At 45.1% G+C, this 23,119-nt stretch overlaps 1 protein-coding gene across 1 annotated transcript in view; it reads left to right on the forward strand.

The window, feature by feature from the left end:
- The window catches only part of Tll2 (tolloid like 2), a 99,229-nt gene that overhangs the window by 19,613 nt on the left and 56,497 nt on the right, over positions 1 to 23,119 (forward strand). The gene's annotated exons all lie outside the window — the stretch shown is intronic.

A 23,119-nucleotide genomic window follows, 5' to 3' on the forward strand; every position in this document is an offset into this window, starting at 1 on the left:
CTGGGCTCACTGGCCTCGTGGTTATCCTCAGAAGCAGTTCTTTTGGTGACTAAGGCTCACATGTACCTACAAACCTCTTTGCACTCTCCCTTCCTTTCTCTTGAAGCCATGTTGAACACTTCATGGGTCAACTGAGAGAAGGAGGAAAGAGGGTGGCCCTGTTTCCTAGGAGGACTTCACACCAGCAGCCTGCTTTGATCTGTTCAAACCCGGACTTCTCCAAGTTTCCATTTCCTGTTTGCAAAATGGGGATGAAACCAACACTCACTCCATCGAGGTTCCAAGGATTACTGCAAAAGAAGCAGGCTGGCCCTGTGCCTGGCACGTAACAGCTCAGGAAATGGCACTTATTGAAATGAGACGCTCCTACAGCAAATGTGTAATGAATCCAGAGTGGGTGGGAGGAGAGTAATAAGTGGTGAAGCCTGCTGGCACTGCGTGAATGGGCATTCCCACACTGTGTCATGAAGGATGAGTAGGAGTTCAGAGTGGGGGCGAAGGCATCATCAGGAGGTGAAATGGGTGCAAAGGCAGTGTACACGTGAGGAAGCAGAGGTATGATGTGGGCCCTAGAAGGTGGCCCTTTGAGGTAGGCCATGATTGGGCATGTGATACTGGCTTCCTGGTTTCTGCTTGTTGATAGCAGGCGGGAGGTGGGAGGCAGGGTGGCGTAGGGTGTCTCAGACACCCTCTGTCCCACATCCAGGAATGTGAAGATGGGAGACAGAAAGGTGCCCAGAATAGCATATTATGAGGAATGGGAGCAGTTAGAGAGGTCAGGCATCAAAGATCCCTATGGGGGTTGGTAGATAAAAGACTATGGGTCAGGAGGACATTTGCCAATGTCGGGTGCCTAGCGGGAAGGTTTAGAAGCCACTAGGCACACCTGATCTTTTCCCCTGTGGCATTTAGACTTATGACTAGCATTTCATAGAATTTTGAGGCCTCTTATGTGTGGTTTGAAAAGTACACTTGGGTTGTAAATGGAGCCTTGAGGTTTTTTTTTTTTTAATAGTTACCACAGCCTTAATTCAACCCCAATGTAAGGAGGTATCTCTTCATGAATCCTCTGTGCTAGCTTACCATGATCTTTCTCAGGTTTTCCCAGAGGCCTAGATAAGTTCACCTCACTGTAACTGCTTACAATAGTTTTAGACATTTTTGAAGCAATATTTCTCAAACATAGTGAACTTTACATTCTTAAAGGTGCCGCATGACAGGTGTTTATATGCATACATACCCTTGTAACCATCACCTGACCCAAGGTATGGAACATTCCAGATTCCCTTATGCCGTAGATATCTCTGTTGACCCTCGCAATCAGTGCTTATCTCAGAGTAGCCACAATCTGACCTCCATCTCCACGGGAACAGCATCCTGAGGAATGTTCTTCTATGTTTGTTTGTCTGTTCCTTTGGCTCCCTGACTACAAAATTTACCCATGGTGCTGTATGGGGCAGAATTCCCTTCTCTCCTTGCAGTATTCTGTGCTATGAATGGACCTCAGCTTACTCATTCTTCTGTTGGAAGGCATTTGAGCAAAATGTGTACAATCTTTGGCTGTGATAAATATAGCTTCTAACTTTTTTTTTATTAGTCACGGGGCTCAGACTCTGGGCCTGGGCACTATCCCCAAGCTCTTCAGCTCAAGGCTACCACCCTTCCTTTTGAGCAACAGTGCCACTTCCAGTTTTCTAGTGGTTAATTGGGGGTAAGAGTCTCCAAGTTTTTAGTGCCTGGGCTTGCTTTGAACCTTGATCCTCAGATCTCAGCCTCCTGGGTAGCTAGGATTACAGGTATGAGCCACTGCCCCTGGCAGCTTCTGACATTCTTGATCATATTCTTGGTGAATACTTGTTTCCAGTGGGCATATGCTCACAGGCCAAATGGCAGGACCCTCTGATAAATACAGGCTTAGTTTTAGTGGATATTGTCCAACCACTTTCCAAAGTGGTTATACCAACGTATATTTCAAGTGGGATCCTACTCACTTAGAAAGCAAGAGTAAGCTCTGCTCATCATGATTGTGGAACTTGCCACTTGTCTCTCTGTCCTCTTTACCAGTGGATCAATGCAGGGAAGTCTATATCCCACTCAGCTTGGGTCTCACCATAGGTAGTAACTTGAACCTAGAAGACACTGGTAACATTAGTAGAGAGAGAAGATGGAAGTAGACAGAGATTGCACACCTTGGACCAGCCTTCTCCCAAGACCTAAGAAGAGATTGTGACATACCCAGTGTTTCCTCCTTCCCAGATTCCGGATGCTTTTTTTACCCAATGTGTTTTTAGAGTAAGATGATTTTTATCCTGATTGCTCCTCTCTGAAAGTCAGTAGTACTTTGCATCCAGCTAGACTGTTACTTTATTTTCAGAATGGGAAACTTTTATTGCTTTTGATGATTAAACTAATGCTGCTTGTTTAAAAAAAAACACAGAAAAAGCTAAAGGCTCATAATTGTAGAAAGTGGAAAGAGAAAAATCCCCCATTACTCAGCCCTAGGGATCCCTAACATTATCTGTATACTGGATTCCTTCCTGTCTTAATGTGTTTAGGCTGTATGTGCAATTCCAGACAGACAGACAGATCTCCGCCTGTCATCTATCAATTTGAAAGATTTTACTGGACATGTTCCTGTATGATCTGCATATTTTGCTTAATATTTTGCCTATTTCATCCTGGATATCTTTTAACAACCTCTTTTATAAAATTTACTGTTACTATTAAGGAGTTGTACAAAAGGATTGTAATTCTCTAAGTCAGGTCGTGAACATTTCCTCATGTGTTTGTTGGCCATCCTTGCCTCTTCTTAGAAGTCTCTATTTCGCTCCTTTGCCTATTTATTGATGATTTATTAATTTGAAGGGAATTAGTTTCTTGTGTTCATTGTATATTTTGGATATTAAGTCCAGTCTGTTGCCTGCCTTTCTAGTTTAGTAAATATGTCCTTTTCTGCACAGAAACTTCTTAATTTCATGTAATCCTTTTGCTGGACTTTTTTTACATGCATTAAAATATTATAGGGTCAGCAGGAGGGGATTCCACATCCCACCAGAGTCCACCACACAGAGACAGTCTCATAGAAAAAGGTGAATTTATTGGGGAAGTAGATGGTGAATTGACCGGCCAGGGACACAGTGCAGACTCGGGAGCTGACACTGTGACCCCGAACAGCTCTCACTTAAGGGCAAAAACCATGCGGTCAAGCCTGGCTGGATATAGGTGGCCAATGGGATGGTTACGTACACAGAGGGACCATGTACTCAGCTCCAGCCACACGCAGGTAGTCAATAGGGTTACAGACTAGTGTTTGAATTAACTTATCCCTTAGTTGGGCAAATTTACCCAGTCTCCACACAAAGCAGCCCCTCCTCCCAACCCCCCAAAGTGAATATCCCTCCTCATGGGGAGTGGGGATAAGGTTGCCCCTCCCTAGAAGGGCAAAGATGGCTGGGCTGCTTTACTATTATTGACCTTCCACAATAGGGCGGGGAGCTATTCGTGTGTTCAGGATGGCACCAGTCTTTGCTCCCCTTAACAATATCATGATCGCTTATTATCTTAATAACAGTAGTAATCCATATGCAACTGCCACACGTAACGTAACTAAGTCCTTGCATGTGGACATGAAATGTGTTTCTTCTGGATCATTTATCCTGTTAGATATGATGCTGCTGGGGTTGAGTGCTTGCCTGGCAAGGGTGAGGCCCTGAGCTCAAATCTCAGTACCACCAGAAAACGCAAACAATGAAAAGAGCTGATCCTTCTGGAATGAGCTTTGTGCACAGGTGGATCATTTTCTTAATTGTTTAAAAATATAAAGGGAAGCATACTTTACCTTCTCTTTCTATATCTGAATGTGTGCACGAGGCATTCTTAGATGTGGATCATCTCATTCTCAAGCTTTGGTAAGCACTTCTGTATCCTTTTCTTGGAGGCTGAAAGGGAGATCTGGGGGAGAGGGTTGAAGTTCCTGCACAGGGTATGTGAGAGAGGGATCTAATCTGCTGTAGAGTCTCCCCAAAAGCCTCTTTTCCTGTCCATTTATAAACCAAAAGGTACTTCCCTGGCTATGAAATGAAATGTCATTGGATGTAGAGGGGGCCCAGCCACCCTCATTTCCTAGAGTTATCCATTTTCCAAATTCACTCAATTGCAGAATCAGGACCAGAGCCAAGTTTCCCAACTCACCTGATGCTGTGCCCCCACCTGACCACACTGCCGGCCACATTGCCTGCTGGAAGGAATGGAGAACAGCTTGAAAATCAGGCTGGAATAAGTAATGACAAAGCCCGGTTCAAGAGTCTACTTAACTTTCTGCACTGGCCACAAAAGAAGCTTCTGAGAGTTTGTACTCCCAGGAGAGTTGTCTGCCACTCTTCACGTAGAGGTCAGGGCTTCAGTTGGGTTGGTTCCAATACATGTCCTACCTCTAATCTCTCCAATCCTACTTCCAGATTATCTTCCTGATAATTTACAACCATTTTAATAGGTAGATTGGCATTCCTACCAAATTCATGTTGACTAGAGCCTCAGACTATAACCTTTGAAGACCTGGTCTTTACCAGTCTCAATACTTAAGGATCTAGAAGTGAAATTATCCTGGGCTTAGGAAAATCCAGTGACTAGTGGAGAGAGGACAGAGAGACACCAAAGGGGATAACTGTAAAGATGGAAGAAGATTGGAGGGATGCAACTGTAAGCCAAGGACACCAAGGATGTTAGGAGCCACCAAAGCTAGGACGAAGCAAAGGAGGATTCTTCCTTAGGTCATTCAGAGTCCATGGCCTGTCCACCACCTTTATTTTAGACTTTAGCCTCCAAAATAAAGGGATTTGTTGTTTCAAGCCAACCAGTTTGTGGTAATGTGTGTGGCTGTCCTGGGAATCTTAATAGCAACTCTCCTCTTTAACCCCCTTCAGTAGCTCCCATTGCTTATCAGGAAGATCCCCCAGTCTGGCTCCCAAAGTCCAGCCTGCTCAGTCCAAAGCCCACAGGCTCCCTTCCCTCTTCTGCTCTCTAGCCAAAGTGGATGATGTCGTGTCTGTCCACACCCTTTGTTTCCTTTCTTCCAGCCTTTTGTTCCAGCTGCTCCCTCTGCTCAAAGTCCCCATTCTACAGACAAAGTAATGAAGGCCAGAGGAAGCCGATGATTCATCCACAGCTCTGCAACAGGGTGTATTAGTGACACCTCTTTCCTCAGCCAGCTGCCAGCTGTGGTTGACTGGGCTGGGGAAAGTAGCCTCATTTGGGACTTGGGATGGAGATAGCCCTCATTTCCCCAGTCTATTTCCTCCTCTCTCTCTGTCTCTCTCTCTGTGTCTCTCTCTCTGTGTCTCTCTCTGTGTCTCTCTCTGTGTCTCTCTCTGTGTCTCTGTCTCTGTCTCTGTCTCTCTCTCTCTCTCTCTCTCTCTCTCTCTCTCTCCTTTCCTCCCTCTCTTCTTGCCCTCTCCTTTCCTTCTCTCCTCTCTCCCCTCCTCTCTTCCCCCTTCCACTACAGGTATTGGGGCTTGAACTCAGAGCCTGAACGCTGTCCCTGAGCTTTTGTGTTCAAGGTTGGTGTTCTATCACTTGACTCACAGCTCTACTTCCTGCTTTTTGGTGATTAATGGGAGATAAGAACCTCACTTTCCTGCCCAGGCTGGCTTCAAACTGTGATCCTCAGCTTTCAGCCTCCAGAGTAGCTAAGATTCCTAGTATTAGCAGCCTGCGCTCAACTTCCCCCATTTTCTTGTGAGTCCATTTCTCTACTTTTGGAGCTGCCAGGGGCTTGATGAGGGGGCAGCACTGGATGTGTGTGGGGTAAGGCAGCAAAGTGCATGCTCTTCAAGAGAGGGAAAATCTTTCTCTATGCACTTTGCTTGCCTTACTAAGAGAAGAATGGGGGCTCTGGGCAGGCATGGGCCAAGCTGCTCTGTGAATGGGGCCCTTGAATGAACATTGCAGAGTTTCCTAAAGCTGCTAATCGGATTAGCTGTGTAGTGAAGGAAGTACTTAGCGGGACACGCACACGGGCGGGCGAGCACACACACTTTCCAGCCCTCTGGGATCCTCTCCCGTGTGGTTGGGAGAGCCTGGCACCCTGTTTCCGGCTCCTTAAACACCTCTTTTAAACAACCAAGCTGTGTAGAGCCCCTGGGGCCAATGCTTTGGATTTTGTTTTATTTCTTCCCTAAAAGAACCAATACTTCACATTCTCATCTTTGAAAATGTACCAAGAAAGGAAATCTTGTCTTGCCGTTATCTCTGGATAATGGATCTGATCTCTTGATCTCCATAATGAGGACTCTGAAAGGGGAAACAGTTTTAATTACTTATTGGCTCTGGTAGAAGCTGACGCTTCCCACCTCTTCTATTCTAAGCTACTGGGCCATGTCCATCTCTATTTAAGAAGCCAACCTTGCTCTAAATCTTTGCTTCTTCAACTCCCGCCATCTGTGCCTCTGCACAGATCTGCATAACACCAATAGTTTGGCATATGGGTTCACAATAATAAATGAGCAGGATGGAGTCCACGGCAAAACTTTGGATTACTGTGTCCTCTCTTAGGGCACTATCCCTGGGTCATGAGCCTTGTTTGCTACTAGATTCCCTCTTTCCTGTTCTCATGATAGCTTTGAACTGCACAGGATAACATTACCTGGTCTCCATGTTCCTGTTCAAATAGAAGGGCTTTAGAAATCTTATTCTTTTTTTTTTTGTTAGTCATGGTGCTTGAACTCTGGGCTTGGGCACTGTCCCTGAGCTCTTCAGCTCAAGGCTACTGCCCTATCCCTTGAGCCACAGCACCACTTCTAGTTTTCTAGTGGTTATTTGGAGATAAGTCTCGTGGTCTTTAGTGCCTGGGCTGGCTTTGAACAGCGATCCTCAGATCTGAGCCTCCTGAGTAGCTAGGATTACAGGCGTGAGGCACCGTGCCCGGCTTAGAAATGTAATTCTTATTTTCAAACCAGTTTGACCCCGATGTTTCAGACTACAAAAAAAGAGACCAAAAAGTCTATTAAGACATCCAAGTCCAAGACATACGCATACAAATGCTCCAAATCAGGAATCTCTCATTCCAGGGCTCTGTTTTCCAAGACTTGAGGGTTTAAAGACAGAGACCCATTACGTTCCTCACCATGGCTTTACTTTGAAATTTTTGAGAGAACTTGTAGATGAGATGTTTCCAGCAACCCTATTGGCCAGACTGTGATTTCTCAGCCTCTGATCCCAGGGACAGTCCCCACATTACATAGACATGACTTTACAATTTCATGAATTTTCTTTGTTGTGGTGAGAGTGCTGCTAACACAGGATATAGGTCACTGGGTGGCTCCCTGGGACACACTATGGAAGGAACTGTGTCCCAAGTGTGTGAATGCATCCCAGGTGGAATTCATTGGATTCAGGTCTGTCTTCTTCCATACCAGACTGCCAAGTGCCATGTCTGAGCCATTTGAGGGCCTCTGCTGCTGGGACCTCTGGTTTGGGAAGCTGAAGAGAGACAAGAGTCTGCTAGGGAGCTCTTCTTATCCCTCTCGTGTGCTCTGTCATCCCAAGATTTGAATGAGGAGAGGTCTGGAAAATAAAGGTCTCGATGGCTTCTTTTCTCTTGATTATGTGACATTTAACATTTCAACTTCTTTAAGTGACTAATGAACATTACAAGTGTTATTTGAGAAGGACTGTGTACATGTCTGCATGTTCATAAGCATATAACGTATACATTTTTGTTCATAATTTAAGAGGCATAGCTACTTTATAGATCACATGTTATGAAATTCTAACCTGTGGCTTCTCTTTTTTATGTGTTTCCATGTTGTTGGAAATGTTCACTTGGGCAGCAGGGACCCTGGAGAAAGGCCATGTGGAGAGACAGGGATGTTAGAGTAGCAGGGTCTGCTACTGTGTCTCTGCATTGATTAGCTGTGGAACTCAGGTTAATTCATTCCTTACCTGTAAGATGAATATAATACTGCCCTTATAGGTGGGATCAAAAAGTCTGATAGTAACACATTATTGCAGGGTCCGCTGTGGAATTCCATAATACTGTGTCAGCCATGGTAGTTCCTTTGATGGCTGCCTTGTCTTTTCTTTCTGGTCCCCTTCTATGTCCTAGACCCTGTATTTTCCAGATGCCTGGGTCTCTTGGAATTCCTCCCATTACCCTACTAGAACTTTCGGGGAACACTGAGCTAGGCCTGTAGCAACATGCTCTGGTCATATCCTTGGATTTAGTCCCAGCCAACACAGAAGAAATCTCTGTATTAGTCCCCCCCCCTCAAATTTTTTTCCTCTTGTCTAGATCAAATTCTAAGGTCATAAAGTTTTCCAGAAAGAGATCTGAAAATTGATTCCTCTTTTAATATAAAGCATAATCACAATATATATGTATTAACTATAAATTATTTTGTAGACTTGATCTTATTTAATCTGTACAAGTAAGATAGGAACTGTTCATAAGGTAGGAACCGTTAAAAGCTAGAGGTGTGAGAGGGATAAGAAGCCTGTTTGTGATCACACAGCTAAGTTATTGGAGGAGCTAACATTAAGACTTTGCTCTATTGTATGTCAAGTGTGTATATTACTTCTAGAAGCAGTCACTAGCATCATTACTAATCTTGTTACCTTGAGCTGCTGAAGACTTGATCCTCAAGGGTGATGGTGAAGGAAGGCTGAGGACCTCAGGCCTATAGGAGATGCCCTGTCCTGCTCTTAATCATCCTCACCTTATGTTCAGCACCTGCCTTTCTCCATTAACAGTGGCGATTGAATCGGTTTGGTCTTGGCCCTGCTTCTTAGACTGGGCATACAGACAATGCCAAGTATTGGTGAGCTGCGGATCCCAGGTGCTGACTGAATCTAATGTAGGACTCAGAATTCTTTGGTGGCCTCCTTTGCTCCCTGTGTCTCCAAGCAATATTAGGCCTGTTTGCTTGAATGTGTGATGCCTCAGACCCCCACCAGAAATGGGCACTAGCTCAGAGAAAACTCTGAGGCTCAGGGTGGAGCTCTGGGGCTTGACTGAGCCCACTGCAGTACACAGGGCTTTCCGAAAAGGGCATCATTTAGCCATGTGGCAAATAGCTTCTCCTGCTCAGTTCTTACTGCAGATTCCCTCATGGAAATCATGATCCTCAGAATGTCTCTGAGCCAGAGAGAACAGGCTGAGTTCCTACTCACTCCTTCAGGGCTTTAGACCCCAGGCAGTCCTGCTGACTGTCCACCCTCATCCTGTTCCCCTCACGAGACTTCTCCTGGGCCCCCCAGTGAAGGACTCAGTCTTCAAGTGTTGGACTCCTTGCCTGTCTTCTACACTGTCTACCCATGTGTACTCCATAGTTCTACTGCATCTCCCTCTTTCTTCATTTGTGTAACAAATGCTGACAAGGGACCCTTCTATGTCCAGCACCAAGGCTAAAGCTTTATCCGCCTATTTGTTGTTTGTTTGGTCCTGGGGCTTAAGGTCAGGGAACCTAGGCTTTTTTTGCTCAAGGCCAGTGCTCTACCACTAGAGCCACAGCTCTACTTCTGTTTTTTTGGTGATTAGTTAGAGATAAGAGTCTCATGGACTTTTCTGCCTTGACTGGCTTGGAATCACAATCCTCAGATCTCAGCCTCTTGAGTAGCTAGGGTTACAGGAGTAACCAATAGAAGGTGCCCAATAGAAGACTGCCTTACAGTGACAGAAGTGATCATTGTGCTTGGAGAACACTGGAAGAATGGGGATGGGCTGGAAGGTCAGGGCCTGGAGTCAGAAGCCTTGGATGGTATGGGGCAGCTTCCTGGGACCTCCCCAAAGCAGACAGAACTTAGGCCTGGAAGGAAGGCCTCAGGAACCACCACTGTCATCCAGGCAGGGAGTTGGCAGTGGAGACTGGCCTGAAGGGTGGTCCAGAGACACAGGCAAATAGTACCAGCAACATTTAGCAGGCTTCCAGTTCTAAGCTGGTAGTGCAGAAGACAGGGCAAGGGGTCCCTTGTTCTTGAGGGAAGTAGGGATTAGAGGGGACACAGGCAGAAAGTTGACCTGGGATGATAATATGGAGACAAGTTTCAGAAATAAAGCAGAAGTCCACAGATGAAAGCCGGGGGCCAGGCCAGAGCCAGACCAGAGGCAAGGGTGAGCTCTGTATGTGTGTTGTCCAAAGTCTTTCAATCCCCTGAGCCAGTATGGGGCTGAGCCTGTGGACAGCGGTCAGCAGGTGCTGCAGGGAAGGGACTGTAGCACCGGAACCAGCAAGGCCTGGCAGTCACTCCATCCGTAATGTTTTTAATTTAGCAAGATGATTTGAGATGATAAAGAGGCATCTGATAAACACACATCTGCTCTTTGGGAAGGAAGGAAGAAGGAAACATAAGGATTCTATCATCTCATTCTCTGGGGCCCCATTCAGGCCTGACTTACACCTTGGATTGAAGCCAGAGTTCACTGAGAACTTGAAGTGTGGGGAAAAACATATTCACCTTGGAGTTATCTTTATTATGACCATGTCTGACCAAATTTGGAGGAGTAGAACCAATACTTCAGCCATGGTGGGTGCAGATGGAGGGGGAGCAGCTTTTCTCAAGCAGCCAATTGGAAATTGGCTTAATCCCAATTGGAAATTGAGCTTGAGAAGCTGAGACTAGTGAGTGATTAGTGCTTGACATAGCTCAGGTTATCTCAGTGGTGAGGTGTAGAACCCACACTAGATGGCTCATGTAGAAGAATTTATCCTAAGACTCTATGCTCATGGCCATCTGAGGACAAAATAAAGGAGAGCTGGCCACTTGGCCATTGGGTGAGGACTCAGGAAAGAATAAGATTGATTTTTCCTCTTAGGGACACAGATGTCTTTCTTTTTTCTTTGTCCTTTCTCCCTGCATCTACCCTAATGTGGGCACCGCACCTGAATCTCTGTCATGATAGTAAAGTGTTGCCTGTGGTTCTTATACCTGTACTGGGGCCACAGAAGATCTGAGAGTGAAAGAGAAGGGACTTCTAAAGTGAGTCAAGCAGAAGGGTAAAAATAAGACTTGGGGGGAAGGGAAGGTGGTGAATTGACCCCTGAGGTGGTCTGGCTTACTTTGGGATTAACCTGGCTTTTAGGGTCAAGCCTGGTAATCCTATGCCGCTTTGCCATTTATAATGTCACTTCGTGGGGAACTGTTTTTGAGTTTCTGTTAGTGCATGGGATTTAGGATCCTAGCCTCATGACAGCTAGTGTGACTCAGTCTACCAAGGGTTCAGTCTTGGCTTGGTTGTGACCGGCAGAAAGATTGCGCCTCATCCTTTCAAGCATTGTTCTTGTTATGTGTTATACAGGTACGAGGGCTTGGACTTGGGCCTGTGTTCTCACTTGTTCCAGAAGAGTCACATCTCTAGTCTGGCCTTTTGCTGGTTAACTTGAGATAAGAATCTAGAGAACTTTTTTGCCCAGGTTGCTTCAAACCTTGATCCTCAGATCTCAGCCTCCACAGCTAGAATTACAAATGTGAGCATCAATGTAAGCTAAGCATCCTTCTTTTGGTTTTTCTTAATCGGGTTCTGCTTTTCCTCTCCTGCTTTTATTTCATTGATTGAATGGGCTTCCATCCTGATTTAAATTTAATTAGTAGTTGGTATTCAAAATAGAATAAAGTAAAATAAACCCTAAAAGACTAATAGCCTTGTTTTTTCCTTAAAAGGTAATCCTCCAGTAAATGTGTCCAGTGGTCTAAATAAAGAAAATGTTTCTTGCGATCACCCTCTAATTTTCTTTATTTATTGTTTAGACTGAATTTTACATGTAGTTTAGGCTGGCCTTGAACTTAGAATCCTACTGTTACAGCCTCCTGAGCATAGGATTATAGGTATGCATCACCAGATCTAGCATCCCCAATACTTTTAACTTGTCATTTTACTTTTTCTTTTGTGTGTGGTGTCAGTTGTGGGGCTTGAACTCTAGGGCTGAATGCTGTCCCTGAGCTCTTCAGTTCAAGGCTACTGCTCTACCACCAGAGCCACAGCACCACTTCTGGTTTTCTAGTGGCTAATTGGAGATAATAGTCTCATGGACTTTAGTGCCCAGGCTAGCTTTGAACCTCGATCCTCAGATCTCAGCCTCCTGACTAGCTAGGATTACCAGCGTGAGTCACCGTGCCTGGCTCATTTTACTTTTTCTATTGGCTTGTCCCTTTGGCCTGGTATTTTGTCGTCTTTCTTCAATGAGTATTCTTTGTTACTGCTGAGAACTGATTCGTGCTGAATAAGAACCAGTTACTCAAGGATCGTCTTACTGTTTGAACATGATCATGAAAGAAATGGGCTTTTGACAAAACAAGTTCCCACCCTTAGCATTGTCTATGCTTGAATAGATGTCAGGAACTGTTACTTCACTCTGGGGTACTATGTCTTCCTTAGCTATGAAAAGAAGGGCTAGGCTTTCTGAGAGCCAAGGAGTGTTTGTTCTCTTGAGAAGCTCTATGCATGTGATAGGGACTGGAGTCTTGGGGACTGGAGTCTTAGAGTCTGGCTCTCGTGGTACTAGTTAGATGACTGCAATGTCTTTGGTTCTGTTCCTTCATGGAAATTCAGAAGAGTCAGCTTAAATTCACCCCACCTGGGCCTCTCCACAGATCCTCTAGGCTCCCAGGGATAATGCAGCTACATTTGAAAGTTGCAACAGATTAATAATGGGCAAACCTACAATCATAAAGTCCAGATTTGCCTCTCATAGCAGAGGAGTGGGAACAGAGAGACAAGCAGGCTGGACTGCAATACATGAAGACACACAGTTTGGGGTTACAGGTGGCCCTGCCGGTGTGAGCCTGGGGTGAGGCTCCTTTCTTGTTTGCACGTAGCTGACATTCATGGGGAGGTAACAGGGCCTGGACAAAGCTATATTCCTTCTTGGGTTATTTACACTGAAGCCTGGAGGTTTCCATGGAGATCTAGGGAGAGAAAGTGAAGATGTGATAGAGTTGCCAGGGAATCTCATCCTGTGGTCTGGTCATCTCACTTCTCTTTGGTCCTCTCCAATGACCCTTGCTTGCCCACAGACCCTGAAGAAAAAGCTCTGGCTGACCTAGTGCTGAGCCTGTGGTCTTTGGAAGCTCCTACTACCCCTTGCTTTCTGCTTGTCCAACACCTTTGTCCCCAGACCTTGCCTGTCACTGGCCAAAAATTGCATCCCCCTCTGCCATTCCTGTTGCCCATAGGCATGACTTTCCCATCCATCCTCCAGTCCAGACATCCTAAGGCATCAGTCCACCAGCCAAATCTGGTCTGCAGATGTGTTTTGTTTGTTTTGTAGTGCTTACATTTTTTTTTTCGATTTACTGCCAACATTTAAAAATCAGATTTCTCATAAAAACCCAGAACTCTGGCTTCTCTTAGAAAGTTGGAAGATCTGACCACACTGGTCCAGCAATCCCACATGGCAACAATCAGTGGGGTTGCATAATGGCTGAACTCTGCAGAGGCAGGTGCTCTGTGGCTTGCCACAGTCCCCACCATTCCCCAAACACCTCTCACACGCATCCTCTGTCACTCTATGCATTACTTTTCACTTTAACACACAGCCTGCAGCACCCACTTGTGTCACAGCATGCCATGCTCTAGCTCTGGGTGGCACTGGGATTGTGTGTGTGTGTGTGTGGTGGTGCACATGTGCAGAATCATAGCATTCTCATGCAGAACACTTCGTGTGTTCGTGACCTGCTTCCTTCCACTAACTCCTGGAAAGGGTTTATGCTTCTCTTTCTGTCTCTTGTCTCTCTCCCTCTCTCTTTCTCTCTCTCTCTCTCTCTCTCTCTCTCTCTCTCTCTCTCTCTCTCTCTCTCTCTCTCTCTCTCTCTTTTCCTCTCCCCCTCCCTTCCCCCTCTCTCCCTCCCTCCCTCCCGGGGCTTAAATTCAGGACCTCATACTCTTGCTGGTTTTTTTCACACAAGGTTGGCACTCTACCACTTCAGCCACACTTTTATTTTTGGCTTTTGCTATTTAATTGGAGATAACAGTCTCACAGACTTTCATATCTTGGCTGGCTTCAAACCTCAATCCCCAGCCTTCTGAGTAGCTAAGATTACAGTTGTGAGCCACCAGTGCCCAGCTGGTGAGCCTTCAGCTCCTTCCTGCATGGACCCTTGAGCTGTTCTGCCTTCCCAGATGACTCTTCTTTTAAGTTCAGACCAAGGTCTTGAGGGAGCTGGTACCCTGGTAACAGGGTGTGCATTTATCACAGCCAGTTGGAACCACACTCAGCATCCAGCCCAGGCAGATGGCAGAGGCATGTGACATTTGGTTGGTGCTCAAAACCCCTTCACATTCATTATTGGAAATCGCAATCGGTTCCACATTGCTACAGCTCTATGGATCACTAGACCCCCCTGCCCTTTCACAGTTGAGGACCAACAGCTTGCCTAAGACACCTTAGTCCATCCCACTGTATACTGGGAGAACCTGGCCCTTCCTGCCCCCTTTGTCTGCCTCCTGCTGACTGGCTGGCATGGCCATCTTTCTCAAGAACTCTACTACTTCAGAACTCACATCTGACCTTGGGAGCTAGCTCATTGGCTTCTCTCCTTTGTCTTTGCCACAGTGGGAGACTTGTGGCCAAATGCTTCAGATGACAGGTCAGCAACGGGACTGAGGAACTACCCAGGGTCCTAGGACTTCCTAAATCAATTTCCTCCCCTCTTTCTCCTTTAGTCGATGACACAATTTACAGACTTCATATCTGTGAATTCTCCTACATCTGAACTTTTATTTGTAATGGGAAAGTCACTACTCTCAGCACTTCTGAAGTATTGTCCTTGGTCAGAACATGTGAAAGCAGCAAAAAACCAAAACAAAACCCCATAGTCACCTTATTCATGTGTTCCCAGTCTAGGCTGTGTTTCAACTCCCAGATTACGTAGATCTACTTAGTGATAAGGAGGTGGTTTGTTTGTTTTTTTGGCGGCTTTGTGGTTTTCATTGGTTTTATAGTGCTGTTGCTGGGACTTCCTTGGGAAGGAATTAATAGATACATAATCAGGTATCTTTAAGCACACACACACATAAAACAAAGATCTCTGCCAGTTGTTTGATGGGCATAGGAGTAGTACCATACCCAACACCATGTGCAGCCTGCTGAAGACAGAACTTTGCCATACACAAGGCTGTACTTTTCTTCCCTAGGAGCAAAGACTCAGTATTTGTTAACTTAGTGTTCACAGCAACTTTCTAGAACATAATGTCTGTGGAGGATGAGAATCGACTAGCTCTTCTCTCTATAGGACACACAGCACCTGAGGGTTTCATTTTGTCCCACTTCTCCCTCCTCAGGACAGTAGAAGGGAGCAGTGTGAGGCAGGGGATAGGGCTGGGAGTGTAGCTCTCTCAGCATAGCCATGGATCAGATAGTGACCACAGACTAAGTACTTTACCTCCCCACGTCCCACTTGTCCTCATCTGTTGAAAACATCAGCAAGGAGAATGCCGTAACCCACACAGAGGCAGTGGATTTGAATTGAGATCATATAGGCGAGTATTGGTGCATCTTAGGTCACCTCATTCGGTCATCATTGTAAAGCATCTGCTATAAGCACCTATTTGGATATACGAAGGATGTTGTCATGGTCCTTGAGGAACAAATAGATCTGCACTGGCTTACAAAGAATTGTACACAGGCACAAGGTGGCTCAGGCTCCCTGAGGGTCTGGTCAGTTTTTCTCTCCATGGCACCACTGATGCAGTACCTGGTTCAGAGAGGTGACCTGTAGAAGCTTGTTGAATGGGAGAGAGAAAAATGGAGATCTGAGTAAGTACAAGGCCATGAAAGAGCTATAAAGGAAGCCCAGTGAAGGGTTTCATGGAATAGGTCCTGGAAGGGCAGTGGGAGGGGCATGGCATTAGGGCAAATGAAATGGCTGCCTTCCTGACCAAGTCTCTGAGAACTGACCGGGGCTCTTTCTCCATCTCTGTCTCATGCCCACTGTCACCTGAACAATGTTCTCCCTCCCAATGCCCTGCCACCCCTCAGAATGTCATCTCTTCTTGTCAGTATCAAGAGTCCTACAGCTTCACATCCTCCATCCTCTTCCTTCCCGTCCTCCCTCTTGAAATGAGGCACACGTTCCTATACCTCTGCAAGGCTGGGAGCTGTTCCCGTCTAGGGACACATCCATGAAGACAAGGGCGCTTACATTTTAGATGGTGTGGGACAGGCAGGCCATAACCTCATAAGCAAGGAAATGAGATCACTGCTGGTCAGGCTCAGTGAGCCTCAAAGGAAATCAATAGGGGCTGAGAAGAAAGAATCTCCCTCCTAGACTTGCTACTTTTGGTCCAGCATTTTTGCCTGTAGCATTTCAGGGAAGTATTTTCCCAGTGCTCCATTGTGCTGTGGTCCTCACTGCTCTCTCCTGCCAAACCCTTCCCCAAGCCATGAAGACCTTGGGTTTGATCTCCCCAGGGGCTCCCACCCTGACCACTTCAGAAATCAGTATTCTAGAAGCTTCTAGAAGTCCATGTAAAGAAGAATTCCCTGAGGGAGTCTAAAGACTAGTTGTTTCCCTTCAGTTTCCCAGAACCCAGAAGAACCAAACCCTTGTTTTGGGGTGTGGTTGCTCAGGCGACCGTTGTTTCTATGAGGGAAGAGAGCGGCCACTGCTCTCTGTTGGCCTTCCCCACTCTCCTTTGCTCTCGTCAGTGGAACCAAGATGTGTTCATACGCTACAGTAACATGTTGGCTATGGGGTAGGACAGAGACAAGCTATTATTCTGTGAGTTCCCTGGGCTGGGAAAGGTTAGGGTGCAGCAGGTTGGGGTCTGAGGATAACTCCATTGGAGGAGACAGAAGAGGGTACAAGAGCTTGGGGCCAGGTGTGGTAGCCTAGCATTCAAGTGGCTGAGGTAGGAGTCCTAGGCTAGCCTGGGCTACACAACGGGTTCAAGGGAAGCTTGAACTATATAGTGAGACCTCGTTTCAAGGAACCAGTAGCTGAGGATGTAACTCAGTGATAGAGTACTTGACTAGCATTCATAAGGCCCTTGGTTCAACTCCCAGCACTGAACGAAAACATCCATAATATAAACAGACAAGTAAAAGGATGTAAGAGGTTGAAACCTCCTAAGTTGACAAGAAGAAAAATCAGTAAAGCTAAAAGAGGTTTCTAGAGTCCAGGATTAAGAAAGAACTGAAGGTTTGAAGGAGAGTTTGACTTTCCCATGAGCCTTTGCCTATAGCAGGAGCAAAATTCTAGGGCTCAAGGAGAAGGAAGGTTAGGTCTCAGAAGAGCCACCAGTCACAGGCTGAGAGAAGGTGCCGACAGGCCCCCTCCAGCTCTCACCAGTGACCCTCCTTATTGCTTCCATCTTGCCAAGGTGTGGACTCATTGTTTTTTCTTGTTGTTGTTTTTTTTAATCTCTGTAGCCAGAGCAGGAAAACAGAAGAAATGGCTGGACTGCAGCTTTTCCATCTGCATAAATACAACTGTGTTTCTCTCCCATCAGAAAGAGGTTTCCCTGGCAACTCTGTGAGCATGTGAGTGTGTGTGTATGTGTGTGTGTGTGATGTATGTATGCATGTGTGCACATACACTCATGTATGTGTACACCATCAAGTGTAAAACACATGCTCTCAGGCAAAATGTATGTTGTATTCTCATTCTTCTTAAATAAAAAATCCTTGTATTTCTTGAGTAAAAAGGAATATACTGAACAAAATTTGAGAACTATCCAAAGTATATAAGAAAGAGAAACACATCTCAAAACGTCTAGCCATTAGCCTGGGTATTTCTATCAATATTTTCCTGTGAGTTTTCAACATGTATTTCACGAGAATGCAGAATCACACTGATATCTATTGACATGATATTGGGTACTGTTTCCTAGCCTGTTTTTTTTGCCAGTGCTGAGCCTTGAACTCAGGGCCTGGGCACTGTCCTTGGGCTTTCTCAAACCTAGAACTCTGCCACTTGTGCCACAGCACCATTTCTGGCTTTTTTCTATGTATGTAGTACCGAGAAATCAAACCTGGGTCTTCATGCATGCTAGGCAAGCACTCTACCACTAGGCTAAACTCCCAGCCCACCTAGCCTGATTTTTGCCTCACAGTATCATTTTTCCAGTTAGGAAATACCCAAAACTGCTCAAAAGGTCACATTGTATTCTATTACATCACATTCCCCTGTTAGGGATGTAGTTGTTTTATGTATTCATTTATGTATCTATGTATTCACATATGTATATATTTTGGTGTTTTGAGATGGGTCGTAACTTGATATGTCACCTTGACCTTGAAGTCTCAATCTTCCTAGTTTAGTTTCCTAAGTGCTGGAATTTACAGACATGTGCCACACGGCCTGGCACAACAGTCTTCTTTTATCAGATAGATGATAGATAGATAGATAGATAGATAGATAGATAGATAGATAGATGACTATTTTTGTCTTTGTTGCCGATGAACTCAGTACAAATGCCTAGAAGTCATATATTGCCTGCTTAAAAGATTTTGCTATATCTTGCAAAATTGCTAAATAAAATGTTACCAACTTAAAATATTCCCCCACCACAAGTGTGTAAGAATTCCTATCTTATTGCGCACTTGCCAATCTTAAATCATTTCATTAACAAATCTGGCAGTGATCATTTAACTCATTTTCCTTTTCTCTTCTGTAGCATTTTGAGATTTGGCATAGATGTGAAAGTCCCTTGGCACGGAACCACTTACGATTACACATTGATCACCACAGTAATTGCCTTGTTTGGTCCTGAGTCAACCTTTTAAAGGGGCTTTGCCCTCTCCTTTTGGATTTCTTTTTCCTAAAGAATAATTAAAACCTCAGTCACATAGTTCTGTTTCATAGGTAGTTTTTCAAACAGTGGTGCACAGGTGATTCATTGTTGGACTTTCCTGGACAGCTGCACATATGTACCTGTCCAGGTGTGAGAAAGAGTACTGGGTAAGGCCTGGCTTCACGAGTCAGATGGGTCCACCTGGGAATGCAGAATCAATCCCTGACGATCAGGGGACCTACACAGCTTATTCATTTATTTGTGGACCTCAATTTTCTTTTCTATATATATAAAAAAAGAATAACATTAATGAAATCCTGCTCTGTAAATCTAATGAAAGCTACGAGAGACAGAGACAGAGAGACACAGAGAGAGAATATAATTTTGGTTATTCATAGGGTTATTGTGTGTATTACATGGAACCCTACGAACTAAAATAAAATCCTTAGGGTAAGACTCAAGCAATACCACCCCTATCAATCAAGCTTTCATTAGGCCCTAATGGAGGCACACCAGCCTCCATTTTTCTTCCTCAGGAAAGAAATCTGACTTGCAGTTTCGATTGGTTTGCCATCAGGAGGCAGTGGCTATATACACTGAGGACCCCAGCAGTGTTCTGCTGGGGCAAATGCTAAATCAAGTGAGTGGATGAATGTAAATGGTTTTTAGAATCATGTGCTGGAAATAATTCTATTTATTTTTTTAGAGTAAAAGAAAGTATTTTATGCTAGATTTGTGGGGGAGGAGTAGGTGGCAGGGCTTGAACTCAGAGCTTTGTGCTTGCTAGGCTGGGACTTGCCTCTAGCCTTTCTTGCTGGTTATTTTGGCGATGGAATCTAGAAGAATTTTCTGTCTGGGCTGGCTGTGCACTGCCATCCTCCAGATCTCAGCCTTCTGAGGAGTTAGGATTACAGATGTGAGCCAATCATGACTTCATGAAGTTACTTTGCTGTGTGATCAAACAGGGTTGCTTCACTCATCTGGAGAGAATTCCCACTTCTCCATTCACTGTGTTTCTGTGAATGTAAAATGGGACCAATCCCATTTACAGGGGTCAACTTGAGGATTGAACAGGTGACATGGGACATACTTTCAAACAATCTGCAGATAAAGAATGATAGCTATTGCATATAAGTAAACCAGAGATCAAATAATGTTAGGCTTTAAGAATGAATGAAGAGACTGAGTGCCTGTAATCCTAGCTACTCAGGAAGCTGAGACCTGAGGATCATGGTTTAAAGCCAACTCCAGCAGGAAAATCTATGATATTATATCTCTAATTAACCACCAGAAAACTAGAAGTAGGGCTGTGTCTCAAAGTAGTGACCTTGAGTGAAAAAGCTCAGGGACTACACCCAGGACCTGAGTTCAAACCCAGGACCACCACACACACACACACACACACACACACACACACACACACACACACACACACACACGAATGAATGAAGGAAGCCAGATGCTGGTGGCTAACACCTGTAATCCTAGCTACTCAGGAGGCTGAGATGGAAAAATCACAGTTCAAAGCCAGCCCAAGCTGGAAAGTCCACAACACTTTTTTTTTTTTTTTTTTTTTTTGCCAGTCCTGGGCTTGAGCTCAGGGCCTGAGCACTGTCCTTGGACTTTCTCAAGGCCAGAGCTCTACCACTTGAGCCTCAGCACCACTTCCAGTTTTTTTCTATGTATGTGGTACCGAGGAATTGAACCCAGGCCTTCATGCATGCTAGGCAAGCACTCACTCTACCACTAGGCCAAACTCCCAGCCCTCATGGCACTCTTTATCTACAACTAGCTAGCAAAAATCCACAAGGGGAAGTGTAGCTCAAGTGATAAAGCTCCACTCTTGAGCCAAAAAAGCCAAGCATGAGCATGTGGCTCTGAGTTTAAGCCTCGATATTGGCACAAAAGGGAAAAAAAAGGAAGGAATAATTAAGATAAAGTTTATGTCCATATCTATGAGTATTCAAAAGACTTGTTCAAATGGCAAATTGATGTATGGCATAAGACCCTGTCCCCTGGGGCTTTGGAAAATTCCATCTCTTCCTGCCTAGTTATCTCAGATGTGGACTGTTAATATTTCATTGATTAGGTGGAGTGGGCGTTGTGTGTACACCAGTGTCTCCTATGATGCATATCATTAAGGTACTTTTTGTTGGAAGCGGAAGAAATTTGAGCTTTCCCAAAGAAAAGCAGCTTGCTTTCAAAGTTGCTAACAGATTGCTTCTTAATTGAACTTGGGAGGTGAATTATATGGTGAATTAGAAAAAAGAACAACTCTGAATTTAGTGAATTGTTCCATAAAGGAAACTGTGGGATTGAATTGCAAATGCTGGGTAGAAACATTTCAGCAGGCTCCCTGAATCACTGGCCTGGCCTGGCCCCCTGTGTATCACTGAGAGCTTAGACAGCCGGAGCTCTTTCAAGGCTTGGAGGGCTTTCTTTCTCAGAGACCAGCTGTAAGCCTGGAGTTCTTATGCAAAGGAGATGTTTGAATGGACCCATGTGACTAATGAAATCTACAAGATCTTTGCTTATCCTTTCATCTATCTATCTGTAGCTAGATGGATGGATGGATAGATAGATAATTTGTATTGCAATCATTACTCAGGAAAAAGACACCCCATACTCGGAATGTATCCCCTCTTCTCCAGTCTTTGTCTGAATCAGGCTATTCTCCCTCTTCCTTATTCTAGGACCCATGATTATGGTTACAGCCTGAACCTCTCCTGTCTCACTGGTTTTTAAGGAAACAGGAATAGTTTTGCATCTCATTTATAGGTGTGGTGTGGCTTTTCCTAGAGTTGGACAGATCTGTCTCCAGTTCTACATACATCTCTATAGCTCCTGGGAGCTTGGGCGATGAGGCTTCCACTCCTAGGTTTCTGAGAAGCTATGATTAACCTTTCTCTTTTATGTTTTGTTCTTGTGACAGGGTCTTTCTACATAACCCAGGCTGGCTTTGAACTCTTATCCTCCAAGTTCTGAGATTATAGATGTGTGCCACTTCTCAAGGCTTCCAAGCTCAACTTGGATTACTTTTTGAATAAAACGTCCCTATGCCCCTGGGTGTGCCCAAGACCAAGTCAATCCAACTTCTGAGTACTGAAGTTCAGGCCTTACTACTTTTAAAAAGACTTCCCAGATAGTCCAAAATTGCAGCCAAAGTTTAAAGCCAGTTTTCCAAGAATAGCTGCCTCTCTCTCCAGAAAAGCCAATGAAGACATTTTTTTCCAACAGTTAAGCTGGGCTAGAAGTGACTGAGTTTTTGTTTTTTGTTTTTTAAAGCATGGTCGATCTGGATCATCCATTCATTTGCTACCCATCAAATATGTTATTGGGCATCTGCCATATACAGAGCCTGGGTGCTGAGATTCACATTCTCTTCTTTCATACTGAGTAAATATAAAAACTAGACTGTGGGGAATCTGCTGAACATAAAGGAGATGCCCATACCTAGTGATCATGGCTCTGAAGAGGTATAGACTGAGGGAATGCAATGGAGAAGGATTTATAACCAAAGAGGTGGAGAGGCTCCTAGGAGGAAGCGGTAGCTAATTGGATAATTACAAGACCAATCAGATTGGGCCAAGTAAAGAAGTGGGTGTGGCTGGGGAAGTCTGCATCCAGGAAAGGAAAAGGGAAAAAAAAAAAAAAAAAAACAACCCTGAGCACTGTGGAATGGATCCTTCCTGAGGAGTCTGGATCTGGAAGGATCAGAAGAGACCCACCACCCCAAGATCCCTAGAAGAGGATCTTAGCTGGGCCATACTACCGAGGGCTCATCAGTTACCTTAGGAGTTGGAATTCAACCCCAAGAGCCATGGAGACCAGGAAGGGTTTTCATCAGGGGAGCCGCTGAAGAACACCAGCTCCAAGTCAAATGGGTCTAAAGCTATGAGCTTCGCAGCCCTTCCAGGTAAAACGAGTCTCCCTGTCTTGATGATGAAGGCAGAGGTGAGACTGTGTTCTTGTGTTCTCTCACAGACCTGGAAAATGTCCCTCTGCTCCTCACTTGCCCTTGTTTACTTCTCTCCCAAGGCTACTGAGAAAGATGGTAGGTTCCGTACAGCGTCCCCTCCAGCTGTTTTCTAACTAATCCCACTGCACACTTGTTCCCTAAAATGACGGTGTTCAGGTATTCATGGTCCTTGTGTTCTAGGCTCTTGATTGGCCTTTGGCCAACGCTGGTTCTTTCAGTCATATTCATGATTTGCGGGATCGTCTGGTCTTCCCCACCTCCAGAACTTTGCAACTATTCAAAAGCCAAGAGAACTAGAAATCCCTTCCCCATCCCCGACTCTCACACTTGCCTGCTGCAGCCTGACTTCCTCCAGCACAGCTGTGTGCCTTCCAGCTCACCTGGAGCCAGGGTAGAGCCCAGAGAACTCTCCCACG

This window comes from Megascapheus bottae, chromosome 15 (assembly GCF_031878675.1).
Source record: "Megascapheus bottae isolate mThoBot1 chromosome 15, mThoBot2.hap1, whole genome shotgun sequence".
NCBI lineage: Eukaryota > Metazoa > Chordata > Mammalia > Rodentia > Geomyidae > Megascapheus > Megascapheus bottae.